The sequence below is a fragment of the Ictidomys tridecemlineatus genome, chromosome 9 (assembly GCF_052094955.1).
Source record: "Ictidomys tridecemlineatus isolate mIctTri1 chromosome 9, mIctTri1.hap1, whole genome shotgun sequence".
NCBI classification, from domain to species: Eukaryota; Metazoa; Chordata; class Mammalia; order Rodentia; family Sciuridae; genus Ictidomys; species Ictidomys tridecemlineatus.
The window spans coordinates 125,054,972-125,062,046 of NC_135485.1; the positions used below are offsets into that span (position 1 = coordinate 125,054,972).

General features: G+C 35.4%; 1 non-coding gene across 1 annotated transcript; it reads left to right on the forward strand.

The window, feature by feature from the left end:
- Positions 1-1,046: 1,046 nt before the first annotated feature.
- On the forward strand, positions 1,047-1,121 carry Trnav-aac (transfer RNA valine (anticodon AAC)). Its single transcript has one exon. It is a non-coding gene; the product is annotated as a tRNA-Val (tRNA).
- Positions 1,122-7,075: the final 5,954 nt, after the last annotated feature.

The following is a 7,075-nucleotide window of genomic DNA, read 5'->3' on the forward strand; positions in this document are numbered from 1 at the left end:
TCTGCAACTGATAAGAGTGCTAGAAAGGAGGTTTCAAACTGAACACCACCACCAAATAAGAGCATCTAACTGACATTTATAGAACACTCCATTCCACAATAACAGAATATATATATATTTAAAGTATTATGGAACATTTACCAAGATAGACCATATCCTGGGTCATAACACAAACATCAAGCAATTTAAAGAATTGAACTCACCCAGAATGAACTTTCTGACCATAATGGAATAAAGTTAAAATCACTTATAGAAAGACAACAGGAAAATCCTAAAGCACTTACAAATTCTATATAACTTTTAAATAATCCATGAGCCAAAGAGGAACTAAAGAGATTTTTAAAAATACCTAATATCAAACAAACTTTAAAGCAAGACATATCAAAATTTATGGGATGTAGCTAAGGCAATGATGAAAGTATTTAATGCTTATATAAGAAAGAGATTTCATATCAATAATCTAAGTGTGTGTGTTAGACTCCTCCAGAGAAACAGAACCAATAGGAGATTATCTATCTATTGAAAAATATTTAGTGTAAGTAGTTGGCTTTCATAAGATCATAAAGAGCGAAAAGTTCCACAATCTGCCATCTACAAACTGAGGCTCCAGAAAAGACAGTTCTAGTCTGAGTCTGAAGGTCGGAGAACCTGAAAAACCTCAGAACTGATGGTGGAAATTCTAATCTGAACTGGAGGGCCTAAGAACTAGGACTGGCAATAGCATAAGTTCTAGTTCAGAAGGCTGATATCTCAGCTCAAGGAGTTAGAGAGAGCTCTTTCTTCTTCCACCTTTTTATTTTATTCAGTCCTCTATAGATTAGTTGATATTCACCCACATTGAGGAGAGTGATCTTCTTTATTCAACCTACTGATCAAATGCACATCTCTCTTGAAATACCCTCACAGAGACAGGTGCAGTGGTCTACACCTGTAATCCCAGAAACTCAGAAGCCTGGAGTAGGAGAATCACAAATGTAAGACCAGCCTCAGCAACTTAGTGAAGCCCTAAGTAGCTTAGTGAGACCCTGTTTCAAACAGAAATAAAATGTGGGAATGTGGTTCAGTGGTAAAACACTTGCCTAACATGCATGAGGTCCTGGGTTCAATCCCCAGCATCACAAAAATTAATTAATAAATAAATAAAAAAATAAAATGGGCTAGAGATGGTAAAGCACTTTTTGATTCAATCCCCCAGTACATAAAAATAGAACAAAACAACAACTCCAAACAAAAACAACCCCAAACAAAACAAAAAAACAAACAAAACCCCCCTCAAAATGAAACCCCTTACAGACCACACACAGACACATCCAGAAATAATATTTAACCAAATATCTGGATACTTCAACCCAGTCAAATAGACAAAATTAATGACCACACTGATTCCTACCTTGAGAAATTAGAAAGGTAAGATAAAAATAAATCTGAAGAAAACAAAAAGACATATAGCAAATATCAGTAGAGCAGAAACCAATGAAATTCAAAGGAAACATTAGAGAAGCTAATGGAGCAATAAATCCGAATCTTTGGGAAAAAATAAAGTTGGTAAACTTTTAGTAAGGCTTACAAAAATAAAAATAAAGAAGAAAAAACTACCAATATCTATATCGATGAGGATATCATTAGAGATCTTTTAGACATTAAAAATATAAGCTATTTGAACAAATATGTACTTATAAATCAGCATATTAGATGAAATGGACCAATTCTTCAAAAACCATAATTCACCAAAACTTTGCTAAGATGAAATGGATAACATGAATAACCTTTTAATAACTAATGAAATTATTTTTTAAAAAACTCTTTAAAAATGAATAGAGGCCCATATAAGTTTTCCAACCATTTCAAGAACTGACATAATTTCTTCTAGAAAAATAAGAGAAGAGAACATGTCCATTTCATTTTGGGGGCAAATATTGCCCTGATACTGAAACTAGGAAAGTGCCACCAAAAGAAAACTATAAGCCAGCATCTTTTTTGAACCTAGATGTAAAAATCCTCAAGAAAATTTAGAAATAAAATTTTGAGGTGGGATCTTACTAAGTTGCCCAGGCTGGCTTTGAACTTGGAATCCTCCTCCTGCCTCAGCCTGAGTGCACCACCATGCCTGACCCTAGTTAATGTTTTACAGAGAAGAAAAGGCAATTCAATGGGAGACCGCCTTTTCAATGAGTGGTGCTGGAGCAATTGGATATCAATAGGCTGAAAATGAACTTCCACCCAAACCTTCTATTTTATTTAAAAATTAACTCAAAATAGAAGTAAAACATCAAACAATAAAACTTCAGGAAGAAAATTAGGAAAAAATATTTGGAACCTTGGACTAGGCAGAGAATGTTTAGTCTTGATATCAAAAGCACAATACATACAAGGAAAAACTGATAAACTGAACTTCATAAAAATTAAAAATTTTTGTTCTGCTTAAGACTCTGTTAAGAGGATGAAAGATAAACTACAGATAGGAAGGAAATCTTTTCAAGTCACATACATAACAAAAGTTTTGAATCTAAAATATATGAAGAATTCTTTAAAACCCCCAGTAAGAAAAGCAAACAATACAACTAGAAAATGGGCTAATTACAGGCACAGACATTTCACCGAAGAGGGTGTGGCTACAAAGGGGTCTCACAAGGGGAAGTTGTGTTGAGGGTACTATTTAGATTGTGGTAGAGTTTATATGAAGCTACACTGTAATAAAATTGCACATGTGCTACATATATATATACACACACACAAATGTGAAATCTGAATAAATTGTATGGATCATACTCATGTTAATTTCTTGGTTTTGAAATGTTTTATAGTTATGCATGTTAACATGGAAGGCTACCTTTCCACTACTATGACAAGATACTTGAGATAATCAACTTAATAATAGTGTTATGTTGGATCATTGTTTCGGGGGAGTTTTAGTCAACAGGCAGTTGCTCTGGGGCCTGAGGCAAGGCAGCACATTATTGTGGGGGTACATACTGGAGGAAGGCCTCATCTCATGACTGTAAATGAAATAGAAAGAGGAGACTGGCATCTCACAGTTTTTTTTGAGGGCACAACTCCAATGACCTAAAACCTATCACTAGGCTATAAGAGTTTCTACTACCTTCTTATAGCCTTTGGGGAACATTTCAGATCTAAATTATAGCAGGAAGGCTGGGCGAAGAGTACAGAAGACCTCTCTGTACATTTCTCTTTACCTTCTTGTGAATCCATAATTATTTCAAAATAAAAAGTTCAAAAACATATAATTGCTGAATGTCTCTCCCATAGTTTTTGATTCAGTAGAACTGGGTTGGGGACTAAATTTGCAGTTCTAATGAGTTCTTAGGTGATGTTGTTTCATATGTTGAAATTTCCTGCTTTTGGCACATATTCTTGAAATCTTTTTTGTAGTTCATGCTTGTCTTCAGTTCTTTATGCACCATGAGCTCCTAATTCTTCCAGACAAAAAGACAAAACAAATAAGACTTTTTTATGGTCCAAATGTCCATAATTTAGTAAGAATAAGATAAAAAACAATAATAATACGAGTAGGTACAATATAGATGCTGCAAATGAGTTAGTTATAGTAAAGTTTCAAGGGTGTACCGATTGAGACTAAGGAATCAAGGTGGACCTATGGGAAGAGTGACATTTGAGGTGGGTATAAAAGGTTGAAGAGAATTTCAAGGTATACAAGGCAGGAGGATATTTTGCAGAGCCACTGTATAAGTAAAGGCCATAGGGAGAGAAAAATATCATTGGATTATTCAGGGAACAAAGTTTGACAGATTTTGAGTGGACTGTAGGAAAAATGTAGGTGGTAAACAGAAACCAGAAATACAGGGTCATGCATGCCTGGCTGAGAACTTTAAACCCAATGTAATAGCAATGAAGACTTGTTGAAGCTTCCAGAAAATGAAATGTGAATTATCCTCTAAGATTTGAACCAGTTTTACTAACAGATACTAAATATACAAAAATGTGAACCTCACTTGGTATGCAGTATAGAGTTTAGATTCAGTGTAGTTGGTGGACAAGAACCCACAAACAATGGTTCATATTTAACACCTGCAACTATGGGCACATTGCTCCTCTGACCTCCTTAGCCTCATCATGTTCATTCCCTCATAGAATGGGGGAAACATTCTCTACTAAGAGTTGTCTCTATTAAGAGGTGTCATTAAGCTTCCATAAGATAATGACTGTAGAGTGCTTATTACCATACCTCCATAACACAGCTATTATCATTATGGCTATTAGGAACCAAGCACAGTTATTTAGTCTGAAGAATAAAATACAGATATTTTGCCTAAGTTGGTATGTTCATGTGCATCTTTCCTGGAATAGCTGAGACTTATATACAGAGTTCAGGCTTTGAAATTTCCATATATACTCTTATTAAAATTGCCCAAGCTGAGCTGGGGTTGGGGTTCAATGGTAAAGCACTTGCCTAGCACATGTGAGGGCACTGGGTTTAATCTTCAGCACTACATGAAAATAAATAAATAAAACAAAGTTATTATGTCCATCTACGATATTTAAAAAAATATATATTAAAAATTGCCCAAGCTGTTAACACAATATGCTCTATATTTAAATATTTTATTATTATAATAAATACAATAATTCGAAAGGTAAAGTTTGTTGTACTTAATAGGGGGTGATAGTAATGACTTAAAGTTATAAAATAGTTATCGCCTAATTCTTCAAGCAAAGAAATTCTGATTGATATGTTTACTTAATAAAAAATTCCATCTTAATATGACTAATAATATAGTCATATACATTGTGATAAATGACTTCAAAGTAACAAAGACAATTTTCTGAACTTATATTTTCCTTTTCTATGTTGTCTCATGTCGTTGTTGTCGTTGTCTCCACCCCCTCCTCCTTCTCCTCCTCTTCCTCCAACTTCTCCTCCTCTCTTCTTTGATTTTTGCTTGTTCAATTTTTATTTTGTATTATTTATTGTGGAATGAATCTGACTTAATTTTTCTATGTACATATGTGAATACACCACAGAGAATCTCACTATCATGTACATCCACAAGAATGAGGTCCTAATTAGAATAATATAAATTCCATGCTTGTATAGTTACATAAAATTGGATTCTACTACCATATGTGCTTCTAAGGTCCATTGGAAGCATTCGGGAGCTGTAAGAAATCCTAATGTCTAGGTCATGTGCTGATTAATTATCACAATGTCTGGGGGTGAAAACTGGGTTCCAGGATTTCAAGTGATTCTAGTGCAACCAATGCTAGAAACTTATGATTTTATAAGTTTATTAGCCTGGCTTTCTGATTAACAGTCATATGAGAACATGGAAAAGATGCAGTGAAACTAGAGAAGGGCCAAGCAAGGATAAGCAACTGAGGATCTGTCTCTCAATGATTGGGCCTTAATCAATCATCATGTTAACCACATCAACCTTGTGCCCACGATCTACCATCTACCACAGGAGGAGAAATATTCACAAAAGTATGAGATGAATACTGACACACCATTTAATTAACCTAGGCTAGGCTCAACCATATGGAAAAAGAAATATGAACCCTGCTAGAATGAAATGGCAATAATGTATAACATCAGAAATAACAGTGTCAAGGTTTTGAGGTAGACTGAGAGACTCAATTAGTTTCTAGCCACTTTTTTTCCCCCTTGGATGTACATATCCAAAGGCTGTGCTCATTTCCACCTAAGGGCATTTCATGATCTCACTCTCCACATCTAGAAAGCTTTTTCTCCTCTGCTACACCATCAAGATCATTATGGTCAACAAGACCCGGGGTTTCACTCTGCATTTGTTATCATACAGACTGTGAGGCGCATGCTCTTGAATCTTTCTTGTAGTTCAAGCTTGTCTTCATTTCTCTGTGCACCCTGAGCTTTAACATCTTTCACAGCTTGTGGATCTCTGGGCTTTGGTTAGCATAGTGTTGACTATTCTTTTGAAGACCATCAATAACCTCATTGGCTATCTTCCATTAAAGATGTGTTACCTGGAGTACACACTTAACCTTGAAGAGTGTAAAAGAATAATAAATATTTAAAAAACAAAAATAAACACAACTCCCCCCAGACTGTGTTAATCACTAGAGCTTATTTTCCCTCTCATCAATATGACTGTCTCAGTCCAACTACAAGAGCAATAAACCCTGGAAATATTACCAACGGTGTGAGTAGCACATTACTCCTGAACCCTGCTAAGTCTTTCAGAGCGGGCCTTTCAGAGTTGGCTTTTAGTAGAGACAAGATTGAATTCCTGTCACTACAGAGACTGGTAGGATGAACACATAGAATAGGGACATGATAGATGCTGGCTGAATTGAATTGAATTCTCTAGTTTTAGAGAAATTCCATCATCCGAAGAGAATATAGTTAATTCTCAGATGACAAGAAGCATTGCTTGCAAGTTCCTACTGTCAGATTTAAGTAGAGTGCATTCAAATACTTATTTGCTGATACAGTTAATGATCTGTTTTATTTTATTCCATTTTCCTATGGAGGTGAACGGGGCTGATTCTAGATAGAATCTAAATTCAGAAAACCATGTCTTTGTGTCTCCCCTTTGTGGCCTGATACTTGTCCCTTGGTTGTCCCCTCCCCTCATTTCTGTCTCAGTCCTGTTCTGCCTGCACAATTGCTAAGCTCCAGGCATTTCATGACTTTTCCTTACTTTTATCAAAATATATAACTGTACAGGTCTGGTCTGAAGCCCCACTCTCCTCAGGCCATTCTTACTACTTCTTTGAAATTGGTTAATAATATAAATAGTAGACACATCATTTGTTTACTAAAACCAAATAACAGGGTAATGTGTTCTTGGGAAAGGTTAAAACCTCAGCCTCCTTTCCTTCTGGTTATTCAAGGACATTTAATTATTATCTTCATGAGACTGTACCTTTGCATAAACTCAAAAGAGTGATTTTTATAATGAGACTTTTGAGCCAGAAATAAGGGAAGATGCTGGTCTGTTTAAAGAAAGGGAAAACAAACAGAGAGAACCAGTTACTTGTTGAGTACTTAGTCTGGGCTAGACATTTTGCTGCAAGCCACTTATACATGATTTTTTAAAATCCTCATACAAGCCCT